This window comes from Balaenoptera borealis (genome assembly GCF_965194805.1).
Source record: "Balaenoptera borealis genome assembly, contig: HAP1_SCAFFOLD_785, whole genome shotgun sequence".
NCBI classification, from domain to species: domain Eukaryota; kingdom Metazoa; phylum Chordata; class Mammalia; order Artiodactyla; family Balaenopteridae; genus Balaenoptera; species Balaenoptera borealis.
In genome coordinates, this window is record NW_028123416.1 from 183,987 (window position 1) to 209,269 (window position 25,283).

At 46.7% G+C, this 25,283-nt stretch overlaps 1 long non-coding RNA gene across 1 annotated transcript; it reads right to left on the reverse strand.

Moving 5' to 3' along the window:
- Positions 1-6,878: 6,878 nt before the first annotated feature.
- On the reverse strand, positions 6,879-17,397 carry LOC309621646. The gene is made up of 2 exons (XR_014240122.1): positions 16,351-17,397; positions 6,879-7,180 (listed from the first exon to the last, which is right to left on the reverse strand). It is a non-coding gene; the product is annotated as an uncharacterized lncRNA (long non-coding RNA).
- Positions 17,398-25,283: the final 7,886 nt, after the last annotated feature.

Below are 25,283 nucleotides of genomic sequence, written 5' to 3' on the forward strand. Positions count from 1 at the left end.
CTAACCCTAACACTAACCCTAACCCTACCCCTAACCCATACCCTACGCCATACCCGAACCCCTCCCCGAATCCGTAACCTAAGCCGTACAGTAACCCTAACCCTAAGCCTAACCCTAACCCTAGGCTACCCTTGACTGCTTCTGCCTCCAATAGATTTCCTAAGCACTAGTGTTTGAAGGAACAGCTTAAAAATAGAATCCTAATGTGATTTCTTTATAATGGGTGTGTTCCTTATCTTATCCTAGTGTCTAAACTCTTCTCCATGGCTGGACCCCCTAATAATATTCCTTTACGTGCTAAGGGGTATCTAGAGAGTGGGATAGGTTTAATAACTACCTTAACCCTAATGCGTACTCTAACCCTAACCCCTACCCTAACCTTAACACGTACCCTAATCCTAACCCGTACCCTAAACCGAGCCCTAACCCTAACACTAACCCTAACCCTAACCCTAACCCATACCCTACGCCGTACCCGAACCCGTACCCTAAGCCGTACCCTAACCCTAACCCTAAGCCTAACCCTAACCCTAGGCTACCCTTGACTGCTTCTGCCTCCAATAGATTTCCTAAGCACTAGTGTTTTAAGGAACAGCTGAAAAAGAGAATCCTAATGTGATTTTTTATAATGGGTGTGTTCCTTATCTTATCCGAGTGTCTAAACTCTTCTCCATGGCTGGACCCCCAAATAATATTCCTTTACGTGCTAAGGGGTATGTAGAGAGTGGGATAGGTTTAATAACTACCCTAACCCTAACGCGTACCCTAACCCTTACCCCTACCCTAACCCTAACACGTACCCTAATCCTAACCCATACCCTAAACCGAGCCCTAACCCTAACACTAACCCTAACCCTAACCCATACCATACGCCGTACCCGAACCCCTCCCCGAACCCGTACCCTAAGCCGTACCCTAACACTAACCCTAAGCCTAACCCTAACCCTAGGCTACCCTTGACTGCTTCTGCCTCCAATAGATTTCCTAATCACTAGTGTTTTAAGGAACAGCTGAAAAAGAGAATCCTAATGTGATTTCTTTATAATGGGTGTGTTCCTTATCTTATCCTAGTGTCTAAACTCTTCTCTATGGCTGGACCCCCAAATAATATTCCTTTACGTGCTAAGGGGATCTAGAGAGTGGGATAGGTTTAATAACTACCCTAAACCTAACGCGTACCCTAACCCTAACCCCTACCCTAACCCTAACACGTACCCTAATCCTTACCCGTACCCTAAACCGAGCCCTAACCCTAACACTAACCCTAAACCTAACACTCACCCATACCCTACGCCGTACCCGAACCCCTCCCCGAACCCGTACCCTAAGCCGTACCCTAAGCCTAACCCTAAGCCTAACCCTAACCCTAGGCTACCCTTGACTGCTTCTGCCTCCAATAGATTTCCTAAGCACTAGTGTTTTAAGGAACAGCTTAAAAAGAGAATCCTAATGTGATTTCTTTATAATGGGTGTGTTCCTTATCTTATCCTAGTGTCTAAACTCTTCTCCATGGCTGGACCCCCAAATAATATTCCTTTACGTGATAAGGGGTTTCTAGAGAGTGGGATAGGTTTACTAACTACCCTAACCCTAACGCGTACCCTAACCCTAACCCCTCCCCTAACCCTAACTCGTATCCTAATCCTAACCCGTACCCTAAACCGAGCCCTAACCCTAACACTAACCCTAACCCTAACCCTAACCCATACCCTACGCCGTACCCGAACCCCTCCCCGAACCCGTACCCTAAGCCGTACCCTAACCCTAACCCTAAGCCTAACCGTAACCCTAGGCTACCCTTGACTGCTTCTGCCTCCAATAGATTTCCTAAGCACTAGTGTTTTAAGGAACAGCTGAAAAAGAGAATCCTAATGTGATTTCTTTATAATGGGTGTGTTCCTTATCTTATCCTAGTGTCTAAACTCTTCTCCATGGCTGGACCACCAAATAATATTCCTTTACGTGCTAAGGGGTATCTAGAGAGTGGGATAGGTTTAATAACTACCCTAACCCTAATGCGTACCCTAACCCTAACCCCTACCCTAACCCTAACACGTACCCTAATCCTAACCCGTACCCTAAACCGAGCCCTAACCCTAACACTAACCCTAACCCTAACCCTAACCCATACCCTACGCCGTACCCGAACCCCTCCCCGAACCCGTACCCTAAGCCGTACAGTAACGCTAACCCTAATCCTAACCCTAACCCTAGGCTACCCTTGACTGCTTCTGCCTCCAATAGATTTCCTAAGCACTAGTGTTTGAAGGAACAGCTTAAAAATAGAATCCTAATGTGATTTCTTTATAATGGGTGTGTTCCTTATCTTATCCTAGTGTCTAAACTCTTCTCCATGGCTGGACCCCCTAATAATATTCCTTTACGTGCTAAGGGGTATCTAGAGAGTGGGATAGGTTTAATAACTACCCTCACCCTAATGCGTACTCTAACCCTAACGCCTACCCTAACCTTAACACGTACCCTAATCCTAACCCGTACCCTAAACCGAGCCCTAACCCTAACACTAACCCTAACCCTAACCCTAACCCATACCCTACGCCGTACCCGAACCCGTACCCTAAGCCGTACCCTAACCCTAACCCTAAGCCTAACCCTAACCCTAGGCTACCCTTGACTGCTTCTGCCTCCAATAGATTTCCTAAGCACTAGTGTTTTAAGGAACAGCTTAAAAAGAGAATTCTAATGTGATTTCTTTATAATGGGTGTGTTCCTTATCTTATCCGAGTGTCTAAACTCTTCTCCATGGCTGGACCCCCAAATAATATTCCTTTACGTGCTAAGGGGTATCTAGAGAGTGGGATAGGTTTAATAACTACCCTAACCCTAACGCGTACCCTAACCCTTACCCCTACCCTAACCCTAACTCGTAACCTAATCCTAACCCGTACCCTAAACCGAGCCCTAACCCTAACACTAACCCTAACCCTAACCCTAACCCATACCCTACGCCGTACCCGAACCCCTCCCCGAACCCGTACCCTAAGCCGTACCCTAAGCCTAACCCTAAGCCTAACCCTAACCCTAGGCTACCCTTGACTGCTTCTGCCTCCAATAGATTTCCTAAGCACTAGTGTTTTAAGGAACAGCTTAAAAAGAGAATCCTAATGTGATTTCTTTATAATGGGTGTGTTCCTTATCTTATCCTAGTGTCTAAACTCTTCTCCATGGCTGGACCCCCAAATAATATTCCTTTACGTGCTAAGGGGTTTCTAGAGAGTGGGATAGGTTTACTAACTACCCTAACCCTAACGCGTACCCTAACCCTAACCCCTACCCTAACCCTAACACGTACCCTAATCCTAACCCGTACCCTAAACCGAGCCCTAACCCTAACCCATACCATACGCCGTACCCGAACCCCTCCCCGAACCCGTACCCTAAGCCGTACCCTAACCCTAACCCTAAGCCTAACCGTAACCCTAGGCTACCCTTGACTGCTTCTGCCTCCAATAGATTTCCTAAGCACTAGTGTTTTAAGGAACAGCTGAAAAAGAGAATCCTAATGTGATTTCTTTATAATGGGTGTGTTCCTTATCTTATCCTACTGTCTAAACTCTTCTCCATGGCTGGACCCCCAAATAATATTCCTTTACGTGCTAAGGGGTATCTAGAGAGTGGGATAGGTTTAATAACTAACCTAACCCTAATGCGTACCCTAACCCTAACCCCTACCCTAACCCTAACACGTACCCTAATCCTAACCCGTACCCTAAACCGAGCCCTAACCCTAACACTAACCCTAACCCTAACCCTAACCCATACCCTACGCCGTACCCGAACCCCTCCCCGAACCCGTACCCTAAGCCGTACCCTAAGCCTAACCCTAAGCCTAAACCTAACCCTACGCTACCCTTGACTGCTTCTGCCTCCAATAGATTTTCTAAGCACTAGTGTTTTAAGGAACGGCTTAAAAAGAGAATCCTAATGTGATTTCTTTATAATGGGTGTGTTCCTTATCTTATCCTTGTGTGTAAACTCTTCTCCATGGCTGGACCCCCTAATAATATTCCTTTACGTGCTAAGGGGTATCTAGATAGTGGGATAGGTTTAATAACTACCCTAACCCTAACGCGTTCTCTAACCCTAACCCCTAACCTAACCCTAACACGTACCCTAATCCTAACCCGTACCCTAAACCGAGCCCTAACCCTAAAACTAACCCTAACCCTACCCCTAACCCATACCCTACGCCGTACCCGAACCCCTCCCCGAATCCGTAACCTAAGCCGTACAGTAACCCTAACCCTAAGCCTAACCCTAACCCTAGGCTACCCTTGACTGCTTCTGCCTCCAATAGATTTCCTAAGCACTAGTGTTTGAAGGAACAGCTTAAAAATAGAATCCTAATGTGATTTCTTTATAATGGGTGTGTTCCTTATCTTATCCGAGTGTGTAAACTCTTCTCCATGGCTGGACCCCCAAATAATATTCCTTTACGTGCTAAGGGGTATCTAGAGAGTGGGATAGGTTTACTAACTACCCTAACCCTAACGCGTACCCTAACCCTAACCCCTACCCTAACCTAACACGTACCCTAATCCTAAACCGTACCCTAAGCCGAGCCCTAACCCTAACACTAACCCTAACCCTAACCCTAACCCATACCCTACGCCGTACCCGAACCCGTACCCTAAGCCGTACCCTAACCCTAACCCTAAGCCTAACCCTAACCCTAGGCTACCCTTGACTGCTTCTGCCTCCAATAGATTTCCTAAGCACTAGTGTTTTAAGGAACAGCTTAAAAAGAGAATTCTAATGTGATTTCTTTATAATGGGTGTGTTCCTTATCTTATCCGAGTGTCTAAACTCTTCTCCATGGCTGGACGCCCAAATAATATTCCTTTACGTGCTAAGGGGTATCTAGAGAGTGGGATAGGTTTAATAACTACCCTAACCCTAACGCGTACCCTAACCCTTACCCCTACCCTAACCCTAACTCGTATCCTAATCCTAACCCGTACCCTAAACCGAGCCCTAACCCTAACACTAACCCTAACCCTAACCCTAACCCATACCCTACGCCGTACCCGAACCCCTCCCCGAACCCGTACCCTAAGCCGTACCCTAAGCCTAACCCTAAGCCTAACCCTAACCCTAGGCTACCCTTGACTGCTTCTGCCTCCAATAGATTTCCTAAGCACTAGTGTTTTAAGGAACAGCTTAAAAAGAGAATCCTAATGTGATTTCTTTATAATGGGTGTGTTCCTTATCTTATCCTAGTGTCTAAACTCTTCTCCATGGCTGGACCCCCAAATAATATTCCTTTACGTGCTAAGGGGTTTCTAGAGAGTGGGATAGGTTTACTAACTACCCTAACCCTAACGCGTACCCTAACCCTAACCCCTACCCTAACCCTAACACGTACCCTAATCCTAACCCGTACCCTAAACCGAGCCCTAACCCTAACCCATACCATACGCCATACCCGAACCCCTCCCCGAACCCGTACCCTAAGCCGTACCCTAACCCAAACCCTAAGCCTAACCGTAACCCTAGGCTACCCTTGACTGCTTCTGCCTCCAATAGATTTCCTAAGCACTAGTGTTTTAAGGAACAGCTGAAAAAGAGAATCCTAATGTGATTTCTTTATAATGGGTGTGTTCCTTATCTTATCCTACTGTCTAAACTCTTCTCCATGGCTGGACCCCCAAATAATATTCCTTTACGTGCTAAGGGGTATCTAGAGAGTGGGATAGGTTTAATAACTACCCTAACCCTAATGCGTACCCTAACCCTAACCCCTACCCTAACCCTAACACGTACCCTAATCCTAACCCGTACCCTAAACCGAGCCCTAACCCTAACACTAACCCTAACCCTAACCCTAACCCATACCCTACGCCGTACCCGAACCCCTCCCCGAACCCGTACCCTAAGCCGTACCCTAAGCCTAACCCTAAGCCTAAACTTAACCCTACGGTACCCTTGACTGCTTCTGCCTCCAATAGATTTTCTAAGCACTAGTGTTTTAAGGAACGGCTTAAAAAGAGAATCCTAATGTGATTTCTTTATAATGGGTGTGTTCCTTATCTTATCCTTGTGTGTAAACTCTTCTCCATGGCTGGACCCCCTAATAATATTCCTTTACGTGCTAAGGGGTATCTAGATAGTGGGATAGGTTTAATAACTACCCTAACCCTAACGCGTTCTCTAACCCTAACCCCTAACCTAACCCTAACACGTACCCTAATCCTAACCCGTACCCTAAACCGAGCCCTAACCCTAAAACTAACCCTAACCCTACCCCTAACCCATACCCTACGCCGTACCCGAACCCCTCCCCGAATCCGTAACCTAAGCCGTACAGTAACCCTAACCCTAAGCCTAACCCTAACCCTAGGCTACCCTTGACTGCTTCTGCCTCCAATAGATTTCCTAAGCACTAGTGTTTGAAGGAACAGCTTAAAAATAGAATCCTAATGTGATTTCTTTATAATGGGTGTGTTCCTTATCTTATCCGAGTGTCTAAACTCTTCTCCATGGCTGGACCCCCAAATAATATTCCTTTACGTGCTAAGGGGTATCTAGAGAGTGGGATAGGTTTACTAACTACCCTAACCCTAACGCGTACCCTAACCCTAACCCCTACCCTAACCTAACACGTACCCTAATCCTAAACCGTACCCTAAGCCGAGCCCTAACCCTAACCCTAACCCTAACCCTAACCCTAACCCATACCCTACGCCGTACCCGAACCCCTCCCCGAACCTGTACCCTAAGCCGTACTGTAAGCCTAACCCTAACCCTAGGCTACCCTTGACTGCTTCTGCCTCCAATAGATTTCCTAAGCACTAGTGTTTTAAGGAACAGCTTAAAAAGAGAATCCTAATGTGATTTCTTTATAATGGGTGTGTTCCTTATCTTATCCTAGTGTCTAAACTCTTCTCCATGGCTGGACCCCCAATAATATTCCTTTACGTGCTAAGGGGTATCTAGAGAGTGGGATAGGTTTAATAACTGCCCTAACCCTAACGCGTACCCTAACCCTAGCCCCTACCCTAAACCTAACATGTACCATAATCCTAACCCGTACCCTAAACCGAGCCCTAACCCTAACACTAACCCTAACCCTAACCCTAACCCATACCCTACGCCGTACCCGAACACCTCCCCGAACCCGTACCCTAAGCCGTACCCTAACCCTAACCCTAACCATAGGCTACCCTTGACTGCTTCTGCCTCCAATAGATTTCCTAAGCACTAGTGTTTTAAGGAACAGCTTAAAAAGAGAATCCTAATGTGATTTCTTTATAATGGGTGTGTTCCTTATCTTATCCGAGTGTCTAAACTCTTCTCCATGGCTGGACCCCCAAATAATATTCCTTTACGTGCTAAGGGGTATCTAGAGAGTGGGATAGGTTTAATAACTACCCTAACCCTAACGCGTACCCTAACCCTAACCCCTACCCTAACCCTAACACGTACCCTAAACCTAACCCGTACCCTAAACCGAGCTCTAAAGCTAAAACTAACCCTAACCCTAACCCTAACCCATACCCTACGCCGTACCCGAAGCCCTCCCCGAACCCGTACCCTCAGCCGTACCCTAACCCTAACCCTAAGCCTAACCCTAACCCTAGGCTACCCTTGACTGCTTCTGCCTCCAATAGATTTCCTAATCACTAGTGTTTTAAGGAACAGCTTAAAAAGAGAATCCTAATGTGATTTCTTTATAATGGGTGTGTTCCTTATCTTATCCTAGTGTCTAAACTCTTCTCCATGGCTGGACCCCCAAATAATATTCCTTTACGTTCTAAGGGGTATGTAGAGAGTGGGATAGGTTTAATAACTACCCTAACCCTAACGCGTACCCTAACCCTAACCCCTACCCTAACCCTAACTCGTATCCTAATCCTAACCCGTACCCTAAACCGAGCCCTAACCCTAACACTAACCCTAACCCTAACCCATACCCTACGCCGTACCCGAACCCCTCCCCGAACCCGTACCCTAAGCCGTACCCTAAGCCTAACCCTAAGCCTAACCCTAACCCTAGGCTACCCTTGACTGCTTCTGCCTCCAATAGATTTCCTAAGCACTAGTGTTTTAAGGGACAGCTTAAACAGAGAATCCTAATGTGATTTCTTTATAATGGGTGTGATCCTTATCTTATCCTAGTGTCTAAACTCTTCTCCATGGCTGGACCCCCAAATAATATTCCTTTACGTGCTAAGGGGTATCTAGAGAGTGGGATAGGTTTACTAACTACCCTAACCCTAACGCGTACCCTAACCCTAACACGTACCCTAATCCTAACCCGTACCCTAAACCGAGCCCTAACCCTAACACTAACCCTAACCCTAACCCTAACCCATACCCTACGCCGTACCCGAACCCCTCCCCGAACCCGTACCCTAAGCCGTACCCTAAGCCTAACCCTAAGCCTAACCCTAACCCTAGGCTACCCTTGACTGCTTCTGCCTCCAATAGATTTCCTAAGCACTAGTGTTTTAAGGAACAGCTTAAAAAGAGAATCCTAATGTGATTTCTTTATAATGGGTGTGTTCCTTATCTTATCCTAGTTTCTAAACTCTTCTCCATGGCTGGACCCCCAAATAATATTCCTTTACCTGCTAAGGGGAATCTAGAGAGTGGGATAGGTTAAATAACTACCCTAACCCTAACGCGTACCCTAACCCTAACCCCTACCCTAACCCTAACACGTACCCTAATCCTAACCCGTACCCTAAACCGAGCCCTAACCCTAACACTAACCCTAACCCTAACCCTAACCTATACCCTACGCCGTACCCGAACCCCTCCCCGAACCCGTACCCTAAGCCGTACCCTAAGCCTAACCCTAACTCTAGGCTACCCTTGACTGCTTCTGCCTCCAATAGATTTCCTAAGCACTAGTGTTTTAAGGAACAGCTTAAAAAGAGAATCCTAATGTGATTTCTTTATAATGGGTGCGTTCATTATCTTATCCTAGTGTCTAAACTCTTCTCCATGGCTGGACCCCCAAATAATATTCCTTTACGTGCTAAGGGGTATCTAGAGAGTGGGATAGGTTTACTAACTACCCTAACCCTAACGCGTACCCTAACCCTTACCACTACCCTAACCCTAACACGTACCCTAATCCTAACCCGTACCCTAAACCGAGCTCTAACCCTAACACTAACCCTAACCCTAACCCATACCCTACGCCGTTTCCGAACCCCTCCCCGAAACCGTACCCTAAGCCGTACCCTAAGCCTAACACTAACCCTAGGCTACCCTTGACTGCTTCTGCCTCCAATAGATTTCCTAAGCACTAGTGTTTTAAGGAACAGCTGAAAAAGAGAATCCTAATGTGATTTCTTTATAATGGGTGTGTTCCTTATCTTATCCTAGTGTCTAAACTCTTCTCCATGGCTGGACCCCCAAATAATATTCCTTTACGTGCTAAGGGGTATCAAGAGAGTGGGATAAGTTTAATAACTACCATAACGCTAACGCGTACCCTAACCCTAACCCCTACCCTAACCCTAACACGTACCCTAATCCTAACCCGTACCCTAAACCGAGCCCTAACCCTAACCCTAACCCTAACCCATACCCTACACCGAACCCGAACCCCTCCCCGAACCCGTACCCTAAGCCTAACCCGTAACCTAAACCGAGCCCTAACCCTAACACTAACCCTAACCCTAACCCTAACCCATACCCTACGCCGTACCCGAACCCCTCCCCGAACCCGTACCCTAAGCCGTACCCTAAGCCTAACCCTAAGCCTAACCCTAACCCTAGGCTACCCTTGACTGCTTCTGCCTCCAATAGATTTCCTAAGCACTAGTGTTTTAAGGAACAGCTTAAAAAGAGAATCCTAATGTGATTTCTTTATAATGGGTGTGTTCCTTATCTTATCCTAGTGTCTAAACTCTTCTCCATGGCTGGACCCCCAAATAATATTCCTTTACGTGCTAAGGGGTATCTAGAGAGTGGGATAGGTTTACTAACTACCCTAACGCTAACGTGTACCCTAACCCTAACCCCTACCCTAACCCTAACACGTACCCTAATCCTAACCCGTACCCTAAACCGAGCCCTAACCCTAACACTAACCCTAACCCTAACCCTAACCCATACCCTACGCCATACCCAAACCCCTCCCCGAACCCGTACCCTAAGCCGTACCCTAAGCCTAACCCTAAGCCTAACCCTAACCCTAGGCTACCCTTGACTGCTTCTGCCTCCAATAGATTTCCTACGCACTAGTGTTTTAAGGAACAGCTTAAAAAGAGAATCCTAATGTGATTTCTTTATAATGGGTGTGTTCCTTATCTTATCCTACTGTCTAAACTCTTCTCCATGGCTGGACCCCCAAATAATATTCCTTTACGTGCTAAGGGGTATCTAGAGAGTGGGATAGGTTTACTAACTACCCTAACCCTAACGCGTACCCTAACCCTAACCCCTACCCTAACCCTAACACGTACCCTAATCCTAACCCGTACCCTAAACCGAGCCCTAACCCTAACACTAACCCTAACCCTAACCCTAACCTATACCCTACGCCGTACCCGAACCCCTCCCCGAACCCGTACCCTAAGCCGTACCCTAAGCCTAACCCTAAGCCTAACCCTAACTCTAGGCTACCCTTGACTGCTTCTGCCTCCAATAGATTTCCTAAGCACTAGTGTTTTAAGGAACAGCTTAAAAAGAGAATCCTAATGTGATTTCTTTATAATGGGTGCGTTCATTATCTTATCCTAGTGTCTAAACTCTTCTCCATGGCTGGACCCCCAAATAATATTCCTTTACGTGCTAAGGGGTATCTAGAGAGTGGGATAGGTTTACTAACTACCCTAACCCTAACGCGTACCCTAACCCTTACCACTACCCTAACCCTAACACGTACCCTAATCCTAACCCGTACCCTAAACCGAGCTCTAACCCTAACACTAACCCTAACCCTAACCCTAACCCATACCCTACGCCGTTTCCGAACCCCTCCCCGAAACCGTACCCTAAGCCGTACCCTAAGCCTAACACTAACCCTAGGCTACCCTTGACTGCTTCTCCCTCCAATAGATTTCCTAAGCACTAGTGTTTTAAGGAACAGCTGAAAAAGAGAATCCTAATGTGATTTCTTTATAATGGGTGTGTTCCTTATCTTATCCTAGTGTCTAAACTCTTCTCCATGGCTGGACCCCCAAATAATATTCCTTTACGTGCTAAGGGGTATCAAGAGAGTGGGATAAGTTTAATAACTACCATAACGCTAACGCGTACCCTAACCCTAACCCCTACCCTAACCCTAACACGTACCCTAATCCTAACCCGTACCCTAAACCGAGCCCTAACCCTAACCCTAACCCTAACCCATACCCTACACCGAACCCGAACCCCTCCCCGAACCCGTACCCTAAGCCTAACCCGTAACCTAAACCGAGCCCTAACCCTAACACTAACCCTAACCCTAACCCTAACCCATACCCTACGCCGTACCCGAACCCCTCCCCGAACCCGTACCCTAAGCCGTACCCTAAGCCTAACCCTAAGCCTAACCCTAAACCTAGGCTACCCTTGACTGCTTCTGCCTCCAATAGATTTCCTAAGCACTAGTGTTTTAAGGAACAGCTTAAAAAGAGAATCCTAATGTGATTTCTTTATAATGGGTGTGTTCCTTATCTTATCCTAGTGTCTAAACTCTTCTCCATGGCTGGACCCCCAAATAATATTCCTTTACGTGCTAAGGGGTATCTAGAGAGTGGGATAAGTTTACTAACTACCCTAACGCTAACGTGTACCCTAACCCTAACCCCTACCCTAACCCTAACACGTACCCTAATCCTAACCCGTACCCTAAACCGAGCCCTAACCCTAACACTAACCCTAACCCTAACCCTAACCCATACCCTACGCCATACCCAAACCCCTCCCCGAACCCGTACCCTAAGCCGTACCCTAAGCCTAACCCTAAGCCTAACCCTAACCCTAGGCTACCCTTGACTGCTTCTGCCTCCAATAGATTTCCTACGCACTAGTGTTTTAAGGAACAGCTTAAAAAGAGAATCCTAATGTGATTTCTTTATAATGGGTGTGTTCCTTATCTTATCCTACTGTCTAAACTCTTCTCGATGGCTGGACCCCCAAATAATATTCCTTTACGTGCTAAGGGGTATCTAGAGAGTGGGATAGGTTTACTAACTACCCTAACCCTAACGCGTACCCTAACCCTAACCCCTACCCTAACCCTAACACGTACCCTAATCCTAACCCGTATCCTAAACCGAGCCTTAACCCTAACACTAACCCTAAACCTAACCCTAACCCATACCCTACGCCATACCCGAACCCCTCCCCGAACCCGTACCCTAAGCCGTACCCTAACCCTAACCCTAAGCCTAACCCTAACCCTAGGCTGCCCTTGACTGCCTCTGCCTCCAATAGATTTCCTAAGCACTAGTGTTTTAAGGAACAGCTTATAAAGAGAATCCTAATGTGATTTCTTTATAATGCGTGGGTTCCTTATTTTCTCCTAGTGTCTAAACTCTTCTCCATGGCTGGACCTCCAAATAATATCACTTTACGTGCTAAGGGGTATCTAGAGAGTGGGATAGGTTTAATAACTACCCTAACCCTAACGCGTACCCTAACCCTAACCCCTACCCTAACCCTAACACGTACCCTAATCCTAACCCGTACCCTAAACCGAGCCCTAACCCTAACACGAACCCTAACCCTAACCCTAACCCATACCCTACGCCGTATCCGAACCCCTCCCCGAACCCGTACCCTAAGCCCTACCCTAACCCTAACCCTAACCCTAACCCTAACCCTAAACATAACTACCCTAACCCTTACGCGTACCCTAACCCTAACCCCTACCGTAACCGTAACACGTACTCTAATCCTAACCCGTACCCTAAACCGAGCCCTAACCCTAACACGAACCCTAACCCTAACCCTAACCCATACCCTACGCCGTACCCGAACCCCTCCCCGAACCCGTACCCTAAGCCGTACCCTAACCCTAACCCTAAGCCTAACCCTAACCCTAGGCTACCCTTGACTGCTTCTGCCTCCAATAGATTTCCTAAGCACTAGTGTTTGAAGGAACAGCTTAAAAAGAGAATCCTAATGTCATTTCTTTATAATGGGAGTGTTCCTTATCTTATCCTAGTGTCTAAACTCTTCTCCATGGCTGGACCCCCAAATAATATTCCTTTACGTACTAAGGGGTATCTAGAGAGTGGGATAGGTTTAATAACTACCCTAACCCTAACGCATACCCTAACCCTAACCCCTACCCTAACCCTAACACGTACCCTAATCCTAACCCGTACCCTAAACCGAGCCCTAATCCTAACACTAACCCTAACCCTAACCCGTACCCTACGCCATACCCGAACCCATCCCCGAACCCCTACCCTAAGCCGTACCCTAACCCTAACCCAAAGCCTAACCCTAACCCTAGGCTACCCTTGACTGCTTCTGCCTCCAATAGATTTCCTAAGGAATAGTGTTTTAAGGAACAGCTTAAAAAGAGAATCCTAATGTGATTTCTTTATAATGGGTGTGTTCCTTATCTTATTCTAGTGTCTAAACTCTTCTCCATGGCTGGACCCCCAAATACTATTCCTTTACGTGTTAAGGGGTATCTAGAGAGTGGGATAGGTTTAATAACTACCCTAACCCTAACGCGTACCCTAACCGTAACCCCTACACTAACCCTAAAACGTACACTACTACTACCCCGTACCCTAAACCGAGCCCTAACCCTAACACTAAACCTAACCCTAACCCACACCCTACGCCGTACCCGAACCCCTCAACGAACCCGTACCCTAAGCCGTACCCTAAGCCTAACCCTAAGCCTAACCCTAACCCTAGGCTACCCTTGACTGCTTCTGCCTCCAATAGATTTCCTAAGCACTAGTGTTTTAAGGAACAGCTGAAAAAGACAATCCTAATGTGATTTCTTTATAATGGGTGTGTTCCTTAACTTATCCTAGTGTCTAAACTCTTCTCCATGGCTGGATCCCCAAATAATATTCCTTTACGTGCTAAGGGGTATCTAGAGAGTGGGATAGGTTTACTAACTACCCTAACCCTAACGCGTACCCTAACCCTAACCCCTACCCTAACCCTAACACGTACCCTAATCCTAACCCGTACCCTAAACCGAGCCCTAACCCTAACAATAACCCTAACCCATACCCTACGCCATACCCGAACCCCTCCCCGAACCCGTACCCTAAGCCGTACCCTAACCCTAACCCTAAGCCTAACCCAAACCCTAGGCTACCCTTGACTGCTTCTGCCTCCATTTGATTTCCTAAGCACTAGTTTTTTAAGGAACAGCTTAAAAACAGAATCCTAATATGATTTCTTTCTAATGGGTGTGTTCCTTATCTTATCCTCGTGTCTAAACTCTTCTCCATTGCTGGACCCCCAAATAATAATCCTTTACGTGCTAAGGGGTATCTAGAGAGTGGGATAGGTTTAATAACTACCCTAACCCTAACGCGTATCCTAACCCTAACGCGTATCCTAACCCTAACCCCTACCCTAACCCTAACACGTACCCTAATCCTAACCCGTACCCTAAACGGAGCCCTAACCCAAACACTAACCCTAACCGTAACCCTAACGCATACCCTACGCCATACCTGAAACCCTTCCCGAACCCGTACCCTAAGTCATACCCTACCCCTAAGCCTAACCCTAACTCTAAGCTACCCTTGACTGTTTCTGCCTCCAATAGATTTCCTAAGCACTTGTGTTTGAAGGAACAGTTTCAAAAGAGAATCCTAATGTGATTTCTTTATAAAGTGAGAGTTCCTTACCTTATCCTAGTGTCTAAACTCTTCTCCATGGCTGGACCCCCAAATAATATTGCTTTACGTGCTATGGGGAATCTAGAGAGTGGGATAGGTTTAATAACTACCCTAACCCTAACGCGTACCCTAACCCTAACCCCTACCCTAACCCTAACACCTACCCTAATCCTAACCCGTACCCTAAACCGAGACCTAATCCTAACACTAACCCTAACCCTGACCCTAACCCATACACTACGCCGTACCCGAAGCCCTCCCCGAACCCGTACCCTAAGCCGTACCCTAAACCTAACCCTAAGCCTAACCCTAACCCTAGGCTACCCTTGACTGCTTCTGCCTCCAATAGATTTCCTAAGCACTAGTGTTTTAAGGAACAGCTTAAAAAGAGAATCCTAATGTGATTTCTTTATAATGGGTGTGTTCCTTATCTTATCCTAGTGTCTAAACTCTTCTCCATGGCTGGACCCCCAAATAATATTCCTTTACGTGCTAAGGGGTATCTAGAGAGTGGGATAGGTTTAATAACTACCCTAAACCTAACGCGTACCCTAACCCTTACCCCTAACCTAACCCCAACACGTACCCTACTCCTACCCCGTACCCTAAACCGAGCCCTAACCCTAACACTAACCCTAACCCTAACCCTAACCCATACCCTACGCCGTACCCAAACCCCTCCCCGAACCTATACCCTAAGCCGTACCCTAAACCTAACCCTAAGCCTAACCCTAACCCTAGGCTGCCCTTGACTGCCTCTGCCTCCAATAGATTTCCTAAGCACTAGTGTTTTAAGGAACAGCTTATAAAGAGAATCCTAATGTGATTTTTTTATAATGGGTGTGTTCCTTATTTATCCTAGTGTCTAAACTCTTCTCTCTGGCTGGACCCCCAAATAATATTCCTTTACGTGTTAAGGGGTATCTAGAGAGTGGGATAGGTTTAATAACTACCCTAACCCTAACGCGTACCCTAACCGTAACCCCTACACTAACCCTAAAACGTACCCTACTCCTACACCGTACCCTAAACCGAGCCCTAACCCTAACACTAACCCTAACCCTAACCCGTACCCTACGCCGTACCCGAACCCCTCCCCGAACCCCTACCCTAAGCCGTACCCTAACCCTAACCCTAAGCCTAACCCTAACCCTAGGCTACCCTTGACTGCTTCTGCCTCCAATAGATTTCCTAAGCAATAGTGTTTTAAGGAACAGCTTAAAAAGAGAATCCTAATGTGATTTCTTTATAATGGGTGTGTTCCTTATCTTATCCTAGTGTCTAAACTCTTCTCCATGGCTGGACTCCCAAATAATATTCCTTTCCGTGCTAAGGGGTATCTAGAGAGTGCGATAGGTTTAATAACTACCCTAACCCTTACGCGTACCCTAACCCTAACCCCTACCCTAACCCTAACACGTACCCTAATCCTAACCCGTACCCTAAACCGAGCCCTAACCCTAACATTAACCCTAACCCTAACCCTAAGCCATACCCTCCGCCGTACATGAACCCCTCCGCGAAACCGTACCCTAAGCCGTACCCTAACCCTATCCCTAACCCTAACCCTAAGCTACCCTTGACTGCTTCTGCCTCCAATAGATTTCCTAAGCACTAGTGTTTGAAGGAACAGCTTAAAAAGAGAATCCTAAGGTGATTTCTTTATAAAAGGTGTGTTCCTTATCTTTTCCTAGTGTCTAAACTCTTCTCCATGGCTGGACCCCCAAATAATATCCCTTTACGTGCTAAGGGGTATCTAGAGAGTGAGATAGGTTTAATAACTACCCTAACCCTAACGCGTACCCTAACCCTAACCCCTACCCTAACCCTAACACGTACCCTAATCCTAACCCGTACCCTAAACCGAGCCCTAACCCTAACACGAAACCTAACCCTAACCCTAACCCATACCCTACGCCGTACCAGATCCCCTCCCCGAACCCGTACCCTAAGCCGTACCCTAACCCTAACCCTAAGCCTAACCCTAACCCTAGGCTACCCTTGACTGCTTCTGCCTCCAATAGATTTCCTAAGCACTAGTGTTTGAAGGAACAGCTTAAAAAGAGAATCCTAATGAGATTTCTTTATAATGGGTGTGTTCCTTATCTTATCCTAGTGTCTAAACTCTTCTCCATGGCTGGACCCCCAAATAATATCCCTTTACGTGCTAAGGGGTATCTAGAGAGTGGGATAGGTTTAATAACTACCCTAACCCTAACGCGTACCCTAACCCTAATCCCTACCCTAACCCTAACACGTAACCTAATCCTAAACCGTACCCTAAACTGAGCCCTAACCCTAACACGAACCCTAACCCTAACCCTAACCCATACCCTACGCCGTACCCGAACCCCTCCCTGAACCCGTACCCTAAGCCGTACCCTAACCCTAACCCTAACCCTAACCCTAACCCTAAACCTAACTACCCTAACCCTTACGCGTACCCTAACCCTAACCCCTACCGTAACCGTAACACGTACTCTAATCCTAACCCGTACCCTAAACCGAGCCCTAACCCTAACACGAACCCTAACCCTAACCCTAACCCATACCCTACGCCGTACCCGAACCCCTCCCCGAACCCGTACCCTAAGCCGTACCCTAACCCTAACCCTAAGCCTAACCCTAACCCTAGGCTACCCTTGACTGCTTCTGCCTCCAATAGATTTCCTAAGCACTAGTGTTTGAAGGAACAGCTTAAAAAGAGAATCCTAATGTCATTTCTTTATAATGGGAGTGTTCCTTATCTTATCCTAGTGTCTAAACTCTTCTCCATGGCTGGACCCCCAAATAATATTCCTTTACGTACTAAGGGGTATCTAGAGAGTGGGATAGGTTTAATAACTACCCTAACCCTAACGCATACCCTAACCCTAACCCCTACCGTAACCGTAACACGTACTCTAATCCTAACCCGTACCCTAAACCGAGCCCTAACCCTAACACTAACCCTAACCCTAACCCATACCCTACGCCGTACCCGAACCCCTCCACGAACCCGTACCCTAAGCCGTACCCTAACCCTAACCCTAAGCCTAACCCTAACCCTAGGCTACCCTTGACTGCTTCTGCCTCCAATAGATTTCCTAAGCACTAGTGTTTTAAGGAACAGCTGAAAAAGACAATCCTAATGTGATTTCTTTATAATGGGTGTGTTCCTTAACTTATCCTAGTGTCTAAACTCTTCTCCATGGCTGGACCCCCAAATAATATTCCTTTACGTGCTAAGGGGAATCTAGAGAGTGGGATAGGTTTAATAACTACCCTAACCCTAACGCGTACCCTAACCCTAACCCCTACCCTAACCCTAACACGTACCCTAATCCTAACCCGTACCCTAAACCGAGCCCTAACCCTAACACTAACCCTAACCCATACCCTACGCCATACCCGAACCCCTCCCCGAACCCGTACCCTAAGCCGTACCCTAACCCTAACCCTAAGCCTAACCCTAACCCTAGGCTACCCTTGACTGCTTCTGCCTCCAATTGATTTCCTAAGCACTAGTTTTTTAAGGAACAGCTTAAAAACAGAATCCTAATATGATTTCTTTCTAATGGGTGTGTTCCTTATCTTATCCTCGTGTCTAAACTCTTCTCCATTGCTGGACCCCCAAATAATAATCCTTTACGTGCTAAGGGGTATCTAGAGAGTGGGATAGGTTTAATATCTACCCTAACCCTAACGCGTACCCTAACCCTAACCCCTACCCTAACCCTAACACCTACCCTAATCCTAAACCGTACCCTAAACCGAGCCCTAACCCTAACACTACCCCTAACCCTAACCCGTACTCTATGCCGTACCCGAACCCCTCCCCGAACCCATACCCTAAGCCGTACCGTAAGCCTAACCCTAAGCCTAACCTTAACCCTAGGCTACCCTTGACTGCTTCTGCCTCCAATAGATTTCCTAAGCACTAGTTTTTAAGGAACAGCTGAAAAAGAGAATCCTAATGTGATTTCTTTATAATGGGTGTGTTCCTTATCTTATCCTAGTGTCTAAACTCTTCTCCATGGCTGGACCCCCAAATAATATTCCTTTACGTGCTAAGGGATATCTAGAGAGTGGGATAGGTTTAGTAACTACCCTAACCCTAATGCGTATCCTAACCCTAACCCCTACCCTAACCCTAACACGTACCCTAATCTTAACCCGTACCCTAAACCGAGCCCTAACCCAAACACTAACCCTAACCGTAACCCTAATGCATACCCTACGCCATACCTGAAACCCTTCCCGAACCCGTACCCTAAGTCGTACCCTAACCGTAACCTTAACCCTACCTCTAAGCTACCCTTGACTGCTTCTGCCTCCAATAGATTTCCTAAGCACTAGTGTTTTAAGGAACAGTTTCAAAAGAGAATCCTAATGTGATTTCTTTATAATGTGAGTGTTCCTTACCTTATCCTAGTGTCTAAACTCTTCTCCATGGCTGGACCCCCAAATAATATTGCTTGACGTGCCATGGGGAATCTAGAGAGTGGGATAGGTTTAATAACTACCCTAACCCTAACGCGTACCCTTACCCTAACCCCTACCCTAACCCTAACACCTACCCTAATCCTAAACCGTACCCTAAACCGAGCCCTAACCCTAACACGAACCCTAACCCTAACCCATACCCTACGCCGTACCCGAACCCCTCCCCGAACCCGTACCCTAAGCCGTACCCTAACCCTAACCCTAAGCCTAACCCTAACCCTAGGCTACCCTTGACTGCTTCTGCCTCCAATAGATTTCCTAAGCACTAGTGTTTGAAGGAACAGCTTAAAAAGAGAATCCTAATGTCATTTCTTTATAATGGGAGTGTTCCTTATCTTATCCTAGTGTCTAAACTCTTCTCCATGGCTGGACCCCCAAATAATATTCCTTTACGTACTAAGGGGTATCTAGAGAGTGGGATAGGTTTAATAACTACCCTAACCCTAACGCATACCCTAACCCTAACCCCTACCCTAACCCTAACACGTACCCTAATCCTAACCCGTACCCTAAACCGAGCCCTAATCCTAACACTAACCCTAACCCTAAACCGTACCCTACGTCGTACCCGAACCCCTCCCCGAACCCCTACCCTAAGCCGTACCCTAACCCTAACCCAAAGCCTAACCCTATCCCTAGGCTACCCTTGACTGCTTCTGCCTCCAATAGATTTCCTAAGGAATAGTGTTTTAAGGAACAGCTTAAAAAGAGAATCCTAATGTGATTTCTTTATAATGGGTGTGTTCCTTATCTTATCCTAGTGTCTAAACTCTTCTCCATGGCTGGACCCCCAAATAATATTCCTTTACGTGCTAAGGGGTATGTAGAGAGTGGGATAGGTTTACTAACTACCCTAACCCTAACGCGTACCCTAACCCTAACCCCTACACTAACCCTAACACGTACCCTAATCCTAACCCGTACCCTAAACCGAGCCCTAAACCTAACACTAACCCTAACCAATACCCTACGCCATACCCGAAACCCTCCCCGAACCCGTACCCTAAGCCGTACCCTAACCCTAACCCTAAGCCTAACCCTAACCCTAGGCTACCCTTGACTGCTTCTGCCTCCAATTGATTTCCTAAGCACTAGTTTTTTAAGGAACAGCTTAAAAACAGAATCCTAATATGATTTCTTTCTAATGGGTGTGTTCCTTATCTTATCCTCGTGTCTAAACTCTTCTCCATTGCTGGACCCCCAAATAATAATCCTTTACGTGCTAAGGGGTATCTAGAGAGTGGGATAGGTTTAATATCTACCCTAACCCTAACGCGTACCCTAACCCTAACCCCTACCCTAACCCTAACACCTACCCTAATCCTAAACCGTACCCTAAACCGAGCCCTAACCCTAACACGAACCCTAACCCTAACCCATACCCTACGCCGTACCCGAACCCCTCCCCGAACCCGTACCCTAAGCCGTACCCTAACCCTAACCCTAAGCCTAACCCTAACCCTACGCTACCCTTGACTGCTTCTGCCTCCAATACATTTCCTAAGCACTAGTGTTTTAAGGAACAGCTTAAAAAGAGAATCCTAATGTGATTTCTTTATAATGGGTGTGTTCCTTATCTTATCCTAGTGTCTAAACTCTTCTCCATGGCTGGACTACCAACTAATATTCCTTTACGTGCTAAGGGGTATCTAGAGAGTGCGATAGGTTTAATAACTACCCTAACCCTAACGCATACCCTAACCCTAACCCCTACCCTAACCCTAACACGTACCCTAATCCTAACCCGTACCCTAAACCGAGCCCTAACCCTAACACTAACCCTAAACCTAACCCTAAGCCATACCCTACGCCGTACATGAACCCCTCCGCGAAACCGTACCCTAAGCCGTACCCTAACCCTATCCCTAACCCTAACCCTAAGCTACCCTTGACTGCTTCTGCCTCCAATAGATTTCCTAAGCACTAGTGTTTTAAGGAATAGTTTAAAAAGAGAATCCTAATGTGATTTCTTTATAATGTGAGTGTTCCTTACCTTATCCTAGTATCTAAACTCTTCTCCATGGCTGGACCCCCAAATAATATTCCTTTACGTGCTAAGGGGTATCTAGAGAGTGGGATAGGTTTAATAACTACCCTAACCCTAACGCGTATCCTAACCCTAACGCGTATCCTAACCCTAACCCCTACCCTAACCCTAACACGTACCCTAATCCTAACCCGTACCCTAAACGGAGCCCTAACCCAAACACTAACCCTAACCGTAACCCTAACGCATACCCTACGCCATACCTGAAACCCTTCCCGAACCCGTACCCTAAGTCATACCCTAACCCTAACCCTAACCCTAACTCTAAGCTACCCTTGACTGCTTCTGCCTCCAATAGATTTCCTAAGCACTTGTGTTTGAAGGAACAGTTTCAAAAGAGAATCCTAATGTGATTTCTTTATAAAGTGAGAGTTCCTTACCTTATCCTAGTGTCTAAACTCTTCTCCATGGCTGGACCCCCAAATAATATTGCTTTACGTGCTATGGGGAATCTAGAGAGTGGGATAGGTTTAATAACTACCCTAACCCTAACGCGTACCCTAACCCTAACCCCTACCCTAACCCTAACACCTACCCTAATCCTAACCCGTACCCTAAACCGAGACCTAATCCTAACACTAACCCTAACCCTGACCCTAACCCATACACTACGCCGTACCCGAAGCCCTCCCCGAACCCGTACCCTAAGCCGTACCCTAACCCTAACCCTAAGCCTAACCCTAACCCTAGGCTACCCTTGACTGCTTCTGCCTCCAATAGATTTCCTAAGCACTAGTGTTTTAAGGAACAGCTTAAAAAGAGAATCCTAATGTAATTTCTTTATAATGGGTGTGTTCCTTATCTTATCCTAGTGTCTAAACTCTTCTCCATGGCTGGACCCCCAAATAATATTCCTTTACGTGCTAAGGGGTATCTAGAGAGTGGGATAGGTTTAATAACTACCCTAACGCTAACGCGTACCCTAACCCTAACCCCTACCCTAACCCTAACACGTACCCTAATCCTAACCCGTACCCTAAACCGAGCCCTAACCCTAACACTAACCCTAACCCTAACCCGTACCCTACGCCGTACCCGAACCCCTCCCCGAACCCCTACCCTAAGCCGTACCCTAACCCTAACCCTAAGCCTAACCCTAACCCTAGGCTACCCTTGACTGCTTCTGCCTCCAATAGATTTCCTAAGCAATAGTGTTTTAAGGAACAGCTTAAAAAGAGAATCCTAATGTGATTTCTTTATAATGGGTGTGTTCCTTATCTTATCCTAGTGTCTAAACTCTTCTCCATGGCTGGACTCCCAAATAATATTCCTTTACGTGCTAAGGGGTATCTAGAGAGTGCGATAGGTTTAATAACTACCCTAACCCTAACGCGTACCCTAACCCTAACCCCTACCCTAACCCTAACACGTACCCTAATCCTAACCCGTACCCTAAAGCGAGCCCTAACCCTAACACTATCCCTAACCCTAACCCTAAGCCATACCCTCCGCCGTACATGAACCCCTCCGCGAAACCGTACCCTAAGCCGTACCCTAACCCTATCCCTAACCCTAACCCTAAGCTACCCTTGACTGCTTCTGCCTCCAATAGATTTCCTAAGCACTAGTGTTTTAAGGAATAGTTTAAAAAGAGAATCCTAATGTGATTTCTTTATAATGTGAGTGTTCCTTACCTTATCCTAGTATCTAAACTCTTCTCCATGGCTGGACCCCCAAATACTATTCCTTTACGTGCTAAGGGGTATCTAGAGAGTGGGATAGGTTTAATAACTACCCTAACCCTAACGCGTATCCTAACCCTAACGCGTATCCTAACCCTAACCCCTACCCTAACCCTAACACGTACCCTAATCCTAACCCGTACCCTAAACGGAGCCCTAACCCAAACACTAACCCTAACCCTAACGCATACCCTACGCCATACCTGAAACCCTTCCCGAACCCGTACCCTAAGTCATACCCTAACCCTAACCCTAACCCTAACTCTAAGCTACCCTTGACTGCTTCTGCCTCCAATAGATTTCCTAAGCACTTGTGTTTGAAGGAACAGTTTCAAAAGAGAATCCTAATGTGATTTCTTTATAAAGTGAGAGTTCCTTACCTTATCCTAGTGTCTAAACTCTTCTGCATGGCTGGACCACCAAATAATATTGCTTTACGTGCTAAGGGGTATCTAGAGAGTGGGATAGGTTTAATAACTACCCTAACCCTTACGCGTACCCTTACCCTAACACCTACCCTAACCCTAACAGCTACCCTAATCCTAACCCGTACCCTAAACCGAGCCCTAATCCTAACAATAAACCTAACCCTAACCCATACCCTACACCGTACCCGAACCCCTCCCCGAACCCGCACCCTAAGCCGTACCCTAAGCCGTACCCTAACCCTAACCCTAAGCCTAACCCTAACCCTAGGCTACCCTTGACTGCTTCTGCCTCCAATAGATTTCCTAAGCACTAGTGTTTTAAGGAACAGCTTAAAAAGAGAATCCTAATGTGATTTCTTAATAATGGGTGTGTTCCTTATCTTATCCTAGTGTCTAAACTCTTCTCCATGGCTGGATCCCCAAATAATATTCCTTTACGCGCTAAGGGGTATCTAGAGAGTGGGATAGGTTTAATAACTACCCTAAACCTAATGCATACCCTAACCCTTACCCCTACCCTAACCCCAACACGTACCCTACTCCTACCCCGTACCCTAAACCGAGCCCTAACCCTAACACTAACCCTAACCCTAACCCTAACCCATACCGTACGCCGTACCCGAACCCCTCCCCGAACCTATACCCTAAGCCGTACCCTAACCCTAACCCTAAGCCTAACCCTAACCCTAGGCTGCCCTTGACTGCCTCTGCCTCCAATAGATTTCCTAAGCACTAGTGTTTTAAGGAACAGCTGAAAAAGAGAATCCTAATGTGATTTCTTTATAATGGGTGTGTTCCTTATCTTATCCTAGTGTCTAAACTCTTCTCCATGGCTGGACCCCCAAATAATATTCCTTTACGTGTTAAGGGGTATCTAGAGAGTGGGATAGGTTTAATAACTACCCTAACCCTAACGCGTACCCTAACCGTAACCCCTACACTAACCCTAAAACGTACACTACTACTACCCCGTACCCTAAACCGAGCCCTAACCCTAACACTAACCCTAACCCTAACCCATACCCTACGCCGTACCCGAACCCCTCCCCGAACCCGTACCCTAAGCCGTACCCTAACCCTAACCCTAAGCCTAACCCTAACCCTAGGCTACCCTTGACTGCTTCTGCCTCCAATAGATTTCCTAAGCACTAGTGTTTTAAGGAACAGCTTAAAAAGACAATCCTAATGTGATTTCTTTATAATGGGTGTGTTCCTTAACTTATCCTAGTGTCTAAACTCTTCTCCATGGCTGGACCCCCAAATAATATTCCTTTACGTGCTAAGGGGTATCTAGAGAGTGGGATAGGTTTAATAACTACCCTAACCCTAACGCGTACCCTAACCCTAACCCCTACCCTAACCCTAACACGTACCCTAATCCTAACCCGTACCCTAAACCGAGCCCTAACCCTAACACTAACCCTAACCCATACCCTACGCCATACCCGAACCCCTCCCCGAACCCGTACCCTAAGCCGTACCCTAACCCTAACCCTAAGCCTAACCCTAACCCTAGGCTACCCTTGACTGCTTCTGCCTCCAATAGATTTCCTAAGCACTAGTGTTTTAAGGAACAGCTTAAAAAGAGAATCCTAATGTGATTTCTTTATAATGGGTGTGTTCCTTATCTTATCCTAGTGTCTAAACTCTTCTCCATGGCTGGACCCCCAAATAATATTCCTTTACGTGCTAAGGGGTATCTAGAGAGTGGGATAGGTTTAATAACTACCCTAAACCTAATGCGTACCCTAACCCTTACCCCTACCCTAACCCCAACTCGTACCCTACTCCTACCCCGTACCCTAAACCGAGCCCTAACCCTAACACTAAGCCTAACCCTAACCCTAACCCA